We start from the raw sequence: 12,500 nt of genomic DNA, 5'->3' as shown, positions 1-12,500 counted from the left end.
GCTCTCCGTGGCCGCCCCGGCTGACGTGGTTGCGGACTTTGCCGCGCGCAGCTTGAGCGGCGAGCATTTTCAGTCGCCATATGTGGCTTAAGCGCGGGCGGGGTGTGGCCGCCCCGGCTGACGTGGTAGCGGACTTGGCGTATTGTTGCCCGTTGTTTCACAGGAAACGGGCACCGCGAATTTCATGCTTTCTTTCCAGCTTGGAACGTTTGGCTTTGTGTGCGGGTGCTGCATTTAAGGAGCTGTGTATAACTTTATAGAGCGTCTCAAGAAAAACAATTTGTTTGAAGCTTCACACGTGAGAGGAGCGGCTTCTGAGTACGAGGCGGTTTTCCTTTTTTTTTTTCTGCCGATAATTGTACTCATCTGCCACGTCTCTCACCACGATATGATATTTTTTTGGGGGGTTTCTCCTTTGATCCTCAAGTGAACGGACTGTCCAGTACTGATGCCATTTACAAAAATCCAAAACAGCAGAGGCCCGCACCTGCTCAATCAACGCCAACTCAATTTAAGGAAGGGCTGTTCAAAAGCTGATCGAAACCATCCAGTTTGGGAAAACCTATTTTATGCAGTAGTTTTTATTATTATTATTTTTTTTTTTTTTATTGTGAGAGACGTGAAATCGACACCACGAAATGAACGTCCCTTTGTTACCCTTTTGTTACCGCGGCTTCGAAACCGTGCGTAATACCAATTTAATTGTGTCCTGGTTGGCCGTTTGTCAGCACTTTGTGTTCTTCTAGAAAATCAACTACTAGTTTATAAATTACGTGCGCGAAATTTTCCTCCGTGTGCACCACCAAAATACTTAAAGAAGAGAGAATGCGTCCGGGGCCTTGGGATTTCGAAAATGACGTGCTCTGAAATTTTCACATCCGCCATTGGAAAGATAATTATTATCCGTCGTAAAAAAAAAAAAAAAGAAAAAAAAAAAAGAAAGAAATCACATTTGAAATTATCATTGAAAGTGGCCACGTTTTTCGGGGCATGTCTTGATGAAATAATCTCAGTTCAGTTCAGCATGATTGGATTTCATCTTTTCCAGTATTCTCAGTACTCTCGTTGTAGTACCAATTGCCGGCAGATTTTTTTTTTTAGTTGTTTAGAGTTATACATTCCTGAACGATGTTTTTCTTTTCCTCAAAGCTAGCCATAGAACCAGCGCTTTCTATAAAATCATGACAATAAGAATCCAGCATATCGGTTCATCTTCGGCGCGATTAAAGTTCGGGAACTGGCGATTTTTTATTGCCGTGATCAAGAAGGTTAACACCAGATAAGGCGTGATATTTCAGCATACCAGTCGCGATATCTAATCGAATCTAAGATTGAAATGGCGTTCTGAATTCTTTCGGTTCCAGATAGAAAGAAACAGAAAAAAAAAAAAAAAAGAAAGGATGTGATTGATTGCCATTCAAATCTGAAGACCGCGTGGAGAAAGTGTTCCGGTTTACATTCGGCAAATCAAAATGAACGGCTAAAATTAATCTATCGTCTGGTTTCATGCGCGAGATCACGTAAAAGGCAGCCATTCTTCTTAACATGGTTTCTCTCTTTTGCTCTCTCATTCGCGCACGGAAATTTCTTCGTACGGGAATTTTATGAAGCGAAGGCGGCTGCAGACCATTTTCTTTGTTTAGTTCATGTTCGTAGGCGCAAATTACAAACCTAACACTTGGAGCAACATTTCCACTACTCTAGAGGGGCATGAACTGTAGACAGTGCACGCTTTCTCATTTATCCAATCGCTCGCAAACACATTGCATTGCTAGTCTACAGTGGCAATACAAAGTGACGTTTCACCATGCACGTCGAAGTTCATTACCAGTACCGCGCCAGCATCGACCGGCCGGCGAAGCGACGAGCTCAGCAGCGCATGCGCAAGGCCCGACACCACCCCAACCGAGCTTCCCTGCTTATCGGAGAGAACAAGTGCGCGTGAACACGGGCGCGTCTGAGTATCTGGATTTAAAAAAAAAAAAAGAAAACAAAGAAAGCGTTTCCGAGATATTGACAAAGACAAGTGGTCGCGGTCGCTCTGAATCTTATCGTATTATAGAAAACGTGGGAAGGCGGCGCTTCCTCGAGGGTCAGAAAGTACAATCGTCGAACTAGGTGGCAAGTGGAGTACATCCTTTTTCTTGGAACGGTTTGCAATTGACTGCTTGAATGTGCCGACCACGCGTCGCGGGTCGCGTATAGAGCCAACCGTTGGCAAGCACGCGTCTAGCGTAGCAGCAGAACCGATCGCGGTTGCGATAACCCATCGTTGGCAGCGAAAAAGAAAAACACCCACACGCAGTTTGTAGCAATAACCGTACAAATCAATGTGGTTTTAAATATAGCTTCACTGGTCACCCAAGAAGGGCACCGAAACTTTCTCATGACGCACACCGCTGTAGTCCACAAAGAACAAAGCGCACAAAATAGATATGATACAGCCGCACCGCATTATTTCGTGTTTTCAGCATTTCATTACTTTCGTGTGCATGCGCGCTAGGGCCACGCAGGCCAGGAGTAAAAGGCACGAAAAGAAAAAAAAAAAAAAAAATGATACGCAATCCTAAGCTTTGACTTGACTGCTGTGGCACTCGCATTTGTGTTCTTTACCTTAGGCGAACGCAATGCGCAAACTGAACTGGAATTTCCAATAATGGAAATTCCTGTTTGGCTCATATTTGCGTTTTTCGCCCGAGCAAGCGCTTCACTGCACTACGCTTTGCCCCTTCAACGTGGCTACACTGCCCGGCAGGCGTGTTCTGCGTAGGGCCGAACCTGCAGGCAAAAAGCATGGGCGCCGCCATCTTGTTGAGAGCGGCGCCAGGGACACAATCGCGCCTAGCTCATTGAGTTTTCCCCCAAAACTGAAAAAAATTTGACTTCATTAAACGAGAAAGATGCCACGAGTGCCCCAACAAAAAGCTTTGAGGATTACCGAAGGGTAACTGAGGGCGACGCAACGGGCTCTGGAAAGAAGGATGATGGGTGTGGCGTCACGGGGGGATCGGAATAGAGCAGATTGGGGTGTGCGAGAAGAAACGCTCGTTAATGACACCAAAGTTTAAACCAGGAAAAACAAATGGGCATGCGCAGGGCATGCAATCTGGGGGGAAGATAACCGGTGGCCATTAAGGGTTACAGACTGAATTCCAAGAGGAGGGAAGCGTAGCAGGGGGTGGCAGAAAGTTAGGAGGGCAGATTAGATTAGGGACTACATGGCGACAATCGGCACCTGACCGGGGTACTTGGAGGATCATGGCAGATGCCTTTGCCCTGCAGTGGGCGTAGCCAGGATGATGATGATGATGATGTTCATGATGAAAAGGTAGCAACAGGTCTTCGTAACATACAGGTTAGAAAGATGAGGCACCTTTTAACCCTTGAATATATTTCGCCACATTTGGGCATACGACAAGTTTGTTTTCGAGGCGCTCGGTCCCACTGCTGCGAAAATGTGTACACAAAGGCTGCACAGTAGTTGCCAGAAATCGGGCACTCTATTTTTCTTTCATAGGGAATCTTTCTTCCACTTGGGCAGCGGATTTCGGCGGCAGGGCGAGCTTGCGTGGCCGCGGTGGTTTACGGATCCAAGCGATAGTGAACTCCAAAATCCAGTGTTGGCTTTGAGTGGGATTCATATTGATTGCGAACCCCACGGCTAATCCTACCCCCCATCCCCCCAAGTGGCTCTTTACAGGAGACAATCATTCAGAGACATCGGACAAATAGGAATTCTGGTTCTTTCTTTTGCTTTCATTAATTTTTCTCGAAGCCCATAACTAGAAATTTGCTGGAGCGGCTGTCCCATTTGCGACGCAACAAGTGCGACGCTACACACAGATGGAGTGGCAGTTTAATTACTCTCGTGGTCCGCGAACCGGCATCGTTGCGTGTAGTATAGGAATGGTGCGTGTCAAGTCACTGCTCGCGTTGAGCTTGTGCTCTTCATTTTGATTGAATGAAGTCTCACCTAAGTGAGCGGGGCCGATCCCGGAGGTAGTGCAATACCGGGCCGACCTGCGGCGGAGGTGAAGCAGGCTTCAAGCACTCCGCCAACTTCCAAAAATAGGTTTAATATCGTGGGTCCATATAGAACCCGTATCAGATATTAAGCTGATAAGAACAGATACTACACTTTGATCTTAGCCAAAAGGCCGAGAAGCGATGTCCTTCACTTCACTTCATTGTACTACTGCCTTGTGGGCGCCCTGCCGACATGGGTAACCTCAGCAACAGCGTGGGCAATATTATAAAATTCAGCCTGTGTACAGACTCAACGCTCCCTATCTCACGGATGAACTCGCAACGCCTCAGTCTTTCGCTGTTAACGAAACGCTGTCGCGTAGAAACGAGACCCGAGTGCAAGCTTGCTTGTAACGCGAAACCAACCAAGGCAACCTCGTAGAAAACGGAACAGGCGAGCGGAAAAAAACGCGCCAGGGGAATGCTTACTTCCGTCTGAATGCGACCGCTCAAGGTGACCTTCCTTGAGGGCTTCGTTTCAAGCCCGTGTGCAATTGTAATATACTACGCGCATTTCCTTCATTTCTTTTTATTTACCGCAAGGCCCACTGAAAATTTTGATACGGCACAGGCCGGGACGGATCGCAACGTGTCGAATCGACCGGTAGAATTAGGTAGCATGCCCCATGTACGAAGACGAGCAACATAGAAGTGAATGACAAAATAAATATAGAAAACGCTGCACACTCCTTCCCACCGGAAACATAGAGGGGAGAAAGATCGCCATCTGAAACACAGGCATTGTAAAAAAAAAAAAAAAAGTGCTACCTCATCATCTTTACCATTACCGTGTGTGTGTATGTATATATGCATGTGTGTGTGTGTGTGTGTGTGTGTGTGTTTGTGTATTTATATATATATATATATATATATACGCACACATGCTAGCATAGCTTAAACGCAGCTGGAAAGCTCAGCCTTGCACAAGAACCACCCCCTGTCGCAAACCCCTTTGAAACATTCAAATGGGAAACACGAGTACAGCGAGGTCGTTCGAACCTGGCGCCAAAACGCATTAGCGCCATCTGTGTACGGAACTAGGAAAACCTGCGGACTTTGCAATACAGAAAGAAAGGTAGATGGCGCGAGCTAACGCTCCATTGCATACTAAGAACGAGAGTTAGTGAATAATGGCAGAAACGTCTTGGGAAGAGAAAAAAAAAAAAAAAAAACGCGCAACAGTTGTTGGCTTGTGCAAGCACTCTATGTTACAGCGATTAAAGAGCATAGCATCTTCTACAACAGCAGCTACAAAAAGAAGAAGAACGTGAGAGAGGGAGAGACACAGGCGTGTTTCTTTGGAATGCAGAGCATGCAGCACATACTATAAAGTGCCAAAGAGACGGGGAAAGCAGATGGCGCGAAGGTGTATGTCCTGAAAGCTTGAAAGCAATTTCTAAATTACAACATGTACCGAAGTCCACCTACTCTCATCAGGTTGCTCCCGCCTCCAGTTGCGTTTAAAGTGAAATTACAGTCGCCTCAAAGGCAGACAGAGAGAGAGTGAAAATAGGTACACTTGCTTCGCGCAGCTGCAGCCGTTCAAATTTTACAGCAAGAGCACTCCCGAAAGCACAAAGTCCGCTGCCGCCTGGGCGCAATGCGCTCGCTTCAGTAAATTGCCGTGCTGGCCTCGGCAACCAAGAGGTGTAGTGCGGCAGACTGCTGCATTGTAGCACACCGGAAACCGTGCAGACGTAAGCGATCGCCTCGACATCGCTGCGAGCGCTCGAAGAGACAAAGTCCGAAACCACGTGTGCCGGGGCGGTGCGAGCGCGACGCCTTTGACGCAACTTTTGCGTACAAGCCGCCGCACCGCCACGACGGAATCGCTGGCATCCCGCACGCAGCTGCATTGTGTCACGCCGGCAATCGTTGAAACACCACGCAGTCGTCGGCGTCGGCCCCGACATGGTTGCGAGCGCTGGAAGAGACAAAGTCCGAAACCGCGTGTGCCGGGGCGGCGCGAGCGCGACGCCTTTGACGCAACTTTTGCGTACAAGCCGCCGCACGGCCACGACGGAGCCGGTGTCACCCTGCAGAGGGCTGCACTATAGCACGCCGGGAACCGGCAAAGAACCGCGCAGACGTCGTCGTTGGCCGCGGCGTTGCCGCGAGCACGCGAAGAGACAAAGTCCGAAACGACGTCAGCCGGGGCGTCGAGCACGCCGCCCGCACTGTTCGCACGCGTGCTCGGAAATGGCGAAGGGGCCGCGCTAGCGTGCCTTGAATCGGTGAGCGGCGGTACCGCGGCGATCGCCAGAGCTCGAATCCGCCCTGCAAAAGCCAAATATTGGCGCTCGGCTCGGCGCAGTACGCCGCCGCGTCGCACGAGTACGGCCCCATGGAGGTCTGGGCACTTATCGCTGCTACTGTAAGGGGCCGTACGGCCCCGGCCGACATTGTACCGTAGTGCGATTTTCGGCTTGCGCGTGCTCGTGGCGTAGTCCGCGCACCGTTCCGACGTCGACAATCGTGCCCACGACTACGCGAGCGCTGGAAGAGACAAAGTCCGAAACCGCGTGTGCCGGGGCGGCGCGAGCGCGACGCCTTTGACGCAACTTTTGCGTACAAGCCGCCGCACGGACACGACGGAATCGCTGGCATCCCGCACGCAGCTGCATTGTGTCACGCCGGCAATCGTTGAAACACCACGCAGTCGTCGGCGTCGGCCCCGACATGGTTGCGAGCGCTGGAAGAGACAAAGTCCGAAACCGCGTGTGCCGGGGCGGCGCGAGCGCGACGCCTTTGACGCAACTTTTGCGTACAAGCCGCCGCACGGCCACGACGGAGCCGGTGTCACCCTGCAGAGGGCTGCACTATAGCACGCCGGGAACCGGCAAAGAACCGCGCAGACGTCGTCGTTGGCCGCGGCGTTGCCGCGAGCACGCGAAGAGACAAAGTCCGAAACGACGTCAGCCGGGGCGTCGAGCACGCCGCCCGCACTGTTCGCACGCGTGCTCGGAAATGGCGAAGGGGCCGCGCTAGCGTGCCTTGAATCGGTGAGCGGCGGTACCGCGGCGATCGCCAGAGCTCGAATCCGCCCTGCAAAAGCCAAATATTGGCGCTCGGCTCGGCGCAGTACGCGGCCGCGTCGCACGAGTACGGCCCCATGGAGGTCTGGGCACTTATCGCTGCTACTGTAAGGGGCCGTACGGCCCCGGCCGACATTGTACCGTAGTGCGATTTTCGGCTTGCGCGTGCTCGTGGCGTAGTCCGCGCACCGTTCCGACGTCGACAATCGTGCCCACGACTACGCGAGCGCTGGAAGAGACAAAGTCCGAAACCGCGTGTGCCGGGGCGGCGCGAGCGCGACGCCTTTGACGCAACTTTTGCGTACAAGCCGCCGCACGGCCACGACGGAGCCGGTGTCACCCTGCAGAGGGCTGCACTATAGCACGCCGGGAACCGGCAAAGAACCGCGCAGACGTCGTCGTTGGCCGCGGCGTTGCCGCGAGCACGCGAAGAGACAAAGTCCGAAACGACGTCAGCCGGGGCGTCGAGCACGCCGCCCGCACTGTTCGCACGCGTGCTCGGAAATGGCGAAGGGGCCGCGCTAGCGTGCCTTGAATCGGTGAGCGGCGGTACCGCGGCAATCGCCAGAGCTCGAATCCGCCCTGCAAAAGCCAAATATTGGCGCTCGGCTCGGCGCAGTACGCCGCCGCGTCGCACGAGTACGGCCCCATGGAGGTCTGGGCACTTATCGCTGCTACTGTAAGGGGCCGTAGGGCCCCGGCCGACATTGTACCGTAGTGCGATTTTCGTCTTGCGCGTGCTCGTGGCGGTGTCCGCGCACCGTTCCGAAGTCGACAATCGTGCCCACGACTACGCGAGCGCTGGAAGAGACAAAGTCCGAAACCGCGTGTGCCGGGGCGGCGCGAGCGCGACGCCTTTGACGCAACTTTTGCGTACAAGCCGCCGCACGGCCACGACGGAGCCGGTGTCACCCTGCAGAGGGCTGCACTATAGCACGCCGGGAACCGGCAAAGAACCGCGCAGACGTCGTCGTTGGCCGCGGCGTTGCCGCGAGCACGCGAAGAGACAAAGTCCGAAACGACGTCAGCCGGGGCGTCGAGCACGCCGCCCGCACTGTTCGCACTCGTGCTCGGAAATGGCGAAGGGGCCGTGCTAGCGTGCCTTGAATCGGTGAGCGGCGGTACCGCGGCAATCGCCAGAGCTCGAATCCGCCCTGCAAAAGCCAAATATTGGCGCTCGGCTCGGCGCAGTACGCCGCCGCGTCGCACGAGTACGGCCCCATGGAGGTCTGGGCACTTATCGCTGCTACTGTAAGGGGCCGTAGGGCCCCGGCCGACATTGTACCGTAGTGCGATTTTCGTCTTGCGCGTGCTCGTGGCGGTGTCCGCGCACCGTTCCGAAGTCGACAATCGTGCCCACGACTACGCGAGCGCTGGAAGAGACAAAGTCCGAAACCGCGTGTGCCGGGGCGGCGCGAGCGCGACGCCTTTGACGCAACTTTTGCGTACAAGCCGCCGCACGGCCACGACGGAGCCGGTGTCACCCTGCAGAGGGCTGCACTATAGCACGCCGGGAACCGGCAAAGAACCGCGCAGACGTCGTCGTTGGCCGCGGCGTTGCCGCGAGCACGCGAAGAGACAAAGTCCGAAACGACGTCAGCCGGGGCGTCGAGCACGCCGCCCGCACTGTTCGCACTCGTGCTCGGAAATGGCGAAGGGGCCGTGCTAGCGTGCCTCGAATCGATCGGCCGGGGGCCCCGTAGGGCGACAGAAAGGCAATTGTGCAGGAAACCGTACTGGCCATTAGCGAGAAATTGCCGTTCGCGCATTCGGTAGACGCGCTGCGCTTTCACGACTTCGGCATTGTGCTGCCGACGTAAGCTTTCAATCTTGCTCGCGGCGTTACGAGGCGGCACGATTTTCGCCAAACGCTCGTCGAAAGTGGCACGAGTACGGCCCCATGGAGGTCTGGGTACTTATCGCTGCTATTATATGGGGGTCCCAGAGAGCAGTCGCCCCCAAAGCGACCTGGGTGTTTGATATGCGGCGGGCTTCGTGCCCGTCAAGCGTGTCCCCGGTATCGCTCCCGTGGATCCCACAGCTGACGTCTGCAGCCTCATCCGCTTGATGCGTTAGGGGCTGGTTGTCGGACGACGCTTTTTCCACGATATCGAAGTGTGTTCCGCATCGTCCTCGGACGAATCAAATACGAAAGCGCCGAAGGCGCGGGCGTGACCCGTCGCCTAGCGGCTTTGCCGTCTCGGCTACGTTGCAAGTGTCGGTCGGTCCACCAGTGCTGCGGGCTCGAGAGAAACCGCAAGCCGCGATCGAGTCGACACAACCGGTCTATCGAGAATGTTGCGTGCTTCTTGCCGCGTGGCGATACCCGGCCCTGCGGGGAGGGCGCCGTAGCGAGCTCGAACGCCGTCGTCTCGGACTGTGCAAAGTGCTACCCTTTGCGAGAACGAAGCGTGTTGGGGCGCCTGAAGGTGGCCTCGGCATCGCAAAAACGGCGTCCGGCCTGCTTGAAAGGCTGGACGCGCAGTTGAACGATTACCTGGTTGATCCTGCCAGTAATCATATGCTTGTCTCAAAGATTAAGCCATGCATGTCTAAGTACATGCCGAAATAAGGCGAAACCGCGAATGGCTCATTAAATCAGTTATGGTTCCTTAGATCGTTTCTTCCTACTTGGATAACTGTGGCAATTCTAGAGCTAATACATGCAGTGAGCCTGAAGCCCTTTGGGCGACGGGTGCTTTTATTAGACCAAGATCGATCGGGTTTCGGCCCGTATTGTGTGGTGACTCTGGATAACTTTGTGCTGATCGCATGGCCACGAGCCGGCGACGTTTCTTTCAAGTGTCTGCCTTATCAACTTTCGATGGTAGGTTACTTGCTTACCATGGTTGTTACGGGTAACGGAGAATCAGGGTTCGATTCCGGAGAGGGAGCCTGAGAAACGGCTACCACATCCAAGGAAGGCAGCAGGCGCGCAAATTACCCACTCCCGGCACGGGGAGGTAGTGACGAAAAATAACAATACGGGACTCTTTTGAGGCCCCGTAATTGAAATGAGTACACTCTAAATCCTTTAACGAGGATCAATTGGAGGGCAAGTCTGGTGCCAGCAGCCGCGGTAATTCCAGCTCCAATAGCGTATACTAAAGCTGCTGCGGTTAAAAAGCTCGTAGTTGGATCTCAGTTCCAGACGAGTAGTGCATCTACCCGATGCGACGGCTCGGACTGAACATCATGCCGGTCCTTTCTTGGTGCACTTCATTGTGTGCCTCGAGAAGGCCGGTGCTTTTACTTTGAAAAAATTAGAGTGCTCAACGCAGGCGAGTCGCCTGAATAAACTTGCATGGAATAATAGAACAAGACCTCGTTTCTGTTCTGTTGGTTTTTGGAATACGAGGTAATGATTAAGAGGGACAGACGGGGGCATTCGTATTGCGGCGCTAGAGGTGAAATTCTTGGACCGTCGCAAGACGAACTACTGCGAAAGCATTTGCCAAGAATGTTTTCTTTGATCAAGAACGAAAGTCAGAGGTTCGAAGGCGATCAGATACCGCCCTAGTTCTGACCATAAACGATGCCAACCAGCGATCCGCCTGAGTTACTCAAATGACTCGGCGGGCAGCTTCCGGGAAACCAAAGTGTTTGGGTTCCGGGGGAAGTATGGTTGCAAAGCTGAAACTTAAAGGAATTGACGGAAGGGCACCACCAGGAGTGGAGCCTGCGGCTTAATTTGACTCAACACGGGAAAACTTACCCGGCCCGGACACTGGGAGGATTGACAGATTGAGAGCTCTTTCTTGATTCGGTGGATGGTGGTGCATGGCCGTTCTTAGTTGGTGGAGCGATTTGTCTGGTTAATTCCGATAACGAACGAGACTCTAGCCTATTAAATAGGTGCGGGGTTCCCAGCACCTTACAACCTTCTTAGAGGGACAAGCGGCTCCTAGCCGCACGAAACAGAGCAATAACAGGTCTGTGATGCCCTTAGATGTCCGGGGCCGCACGCGCGCTACACTGAAGGAAGCAGCGTGTCTTTATCCCTGTCTGAAAGGACTGGGTAACCCGTGGAACTTCTTTCGTGATTGGGATAGGGGCTTGCAATTGTTCCCCTTGAACGAGGAATTCCCAGTAAGCGCGAGTCATAAGCTCGCGTTGATTACGTCCCTGCCCTTTGTACACACCGCCCGTCGCTACTACCGATTGAATGATTTAGTGAGGTCTTCGGACCGATGTCCGGCGCGGCCTTTCGGTTGCGCCGGTCTGTTGGAAAGATGACCAAACTTGATCATTTAGAGGAAGTAAAAGTCGTAACAAGGTTTCCGTAGGTGAACCTGCGGAAGGATCATTACCGGATTGTGAAGGGTGGCGAGCGCCATTGTTTCTACCCCGTGTGGGTGAAGCAGCTCGCTGCGCCCGACGCTTTCCGCCGCTGGCCCCGCTTGGACGCGGGGACGGCTATACCCGAACATGCCGGGGACTGCCTGAATTTTGAGGGGCGCCCCGTGCCAAATTTGTTGCGCCCAGTGGACGCCGGCTGCAACCTTGGACGGTTGGCTTGGCCGCGCCCGCGGGTAGAAACGGCGTAACGCACACTGGGTGGGCTTTCTGTCCGCTTTGGCGCTCTTGCGCGGAATGGGAGTAAGACGACCCGACCTGCTGCTTTGCCCAGTACGAGGGGAACGGCGAAGCGTGCGGTCGGTCAAGGAACTGACGGTCGAGAGCTAATGCCGCTGCCGCTTAGTACACACACGGAACCGTGGTGCGAGCGCTCTCCCGTCCTCCGCGGCAAACGCTGCCGAGTCTGAAAAGGCTGGCGGCTGCCGGTCGCTTCCTGCGGCGAGTATGGAGTAACGACCCGACTTTGTTGCCACCCAAGTACTAAAGGAACGGTGTGGCGCTCGGTCGGTCATGGAACTGTCGGTATGAGGGTGCGGCTGCCAAGTACGGAAGGAACCGTGGCCTAAAGTGCTCTCCCGTCCTCCGCGGCAAATGCCACCGAGTCCGAAAGGGCCGGAGGCTGCCGGTCGGCTCCTGCTCGTGACGCGCGAGGTGTCGAGATCGCGGTTTAATGCGACGACGTCTGCAGGCTATTCGCCCGCCGCCGAGGGAAAGGCGGCGTTGCTGCGAAGTACCGAAGGAAACGCGGCTTTGCTACGTCGGAAGCGTTCTGCGGTTAGCGGACTTGTGCGCTTTGGGAAGGCGCCGCACGTCGAAAGAGGAAGTACGGACAGACGAGGGACTGTAGTCCCGGTTTCGAACGCACTTGCGGCCAGGCCCTTGCTGGCTTCGTCTTCCGCCTCAAGTAGACTTGTTGTGGCGCCGGCGCAGGGAGCCGTCCCTGGCACTGGCCGAGTGGTTTTGGAGAGCTGCGCGAGTACGCGCGCCGGGCTCTTGTCTTTCGTCTCAAGTAGGCTGTTGGATCAACAGCGGTTATGCTGCGGCGATCTGCCGATGCGAAAGTGTGTGTGTGTTTGAGGC

At 54.2% G+C, this 12,500-nt stretch overlaps 2 non-coding genes across 2 annotated transcripts; one reads left to right on the top strand and one right to left on the bottom strand.

Moving 5' to 3' along the window:
* Window positions 1–3,977: 3,977 nt before the first annotated feature.
* On the bottom strand, window positions 3,978–4,169 carry LOC140214801 (U2 spliceosomal RNA). Its single transcript, XR_011891730.1, has one exon. It is a non-coding gene; the product is annotated as a U2 spliceosomal RNA (small nuclear RNA).
* Window positions 4,170–9,555: 5,386 nt separating this feature from the next.
* On the top strand, window positions 9,556–11,370 carry LOC140214802 (small subunit ribosomal RNA). The gene has a single exon (XR_011891731.1). It is a non-coding gene; the product is annotated as a small subunit ribosomal RNA (ribosomal RNA).
* Window positions 11,371–12,500: the final 1,130 nt, after the last annotated feature.

This window comes from Dermacentor andersoni, unplaced genomic scaffold, assembly GCF_023375885.2.
Source record: "Dermacentor andersoni unplaced genomic scaffold, qqDerAnde1_hic_scaffold ctg00000647.1, whole genome shotgun sequence".
Taxonomy (NCBI): domain Eukaryota; kingdom Metazoa; phylum Arthropoda; class Arachnida; order Ixodida; family Ixodidae; genus Dermacentor; species Dermacentor andersoni.
Note: the sequence above shows the minus strand (reverse complement) of the source record. Positions and strands in the feature narration are given on the sequence as shown.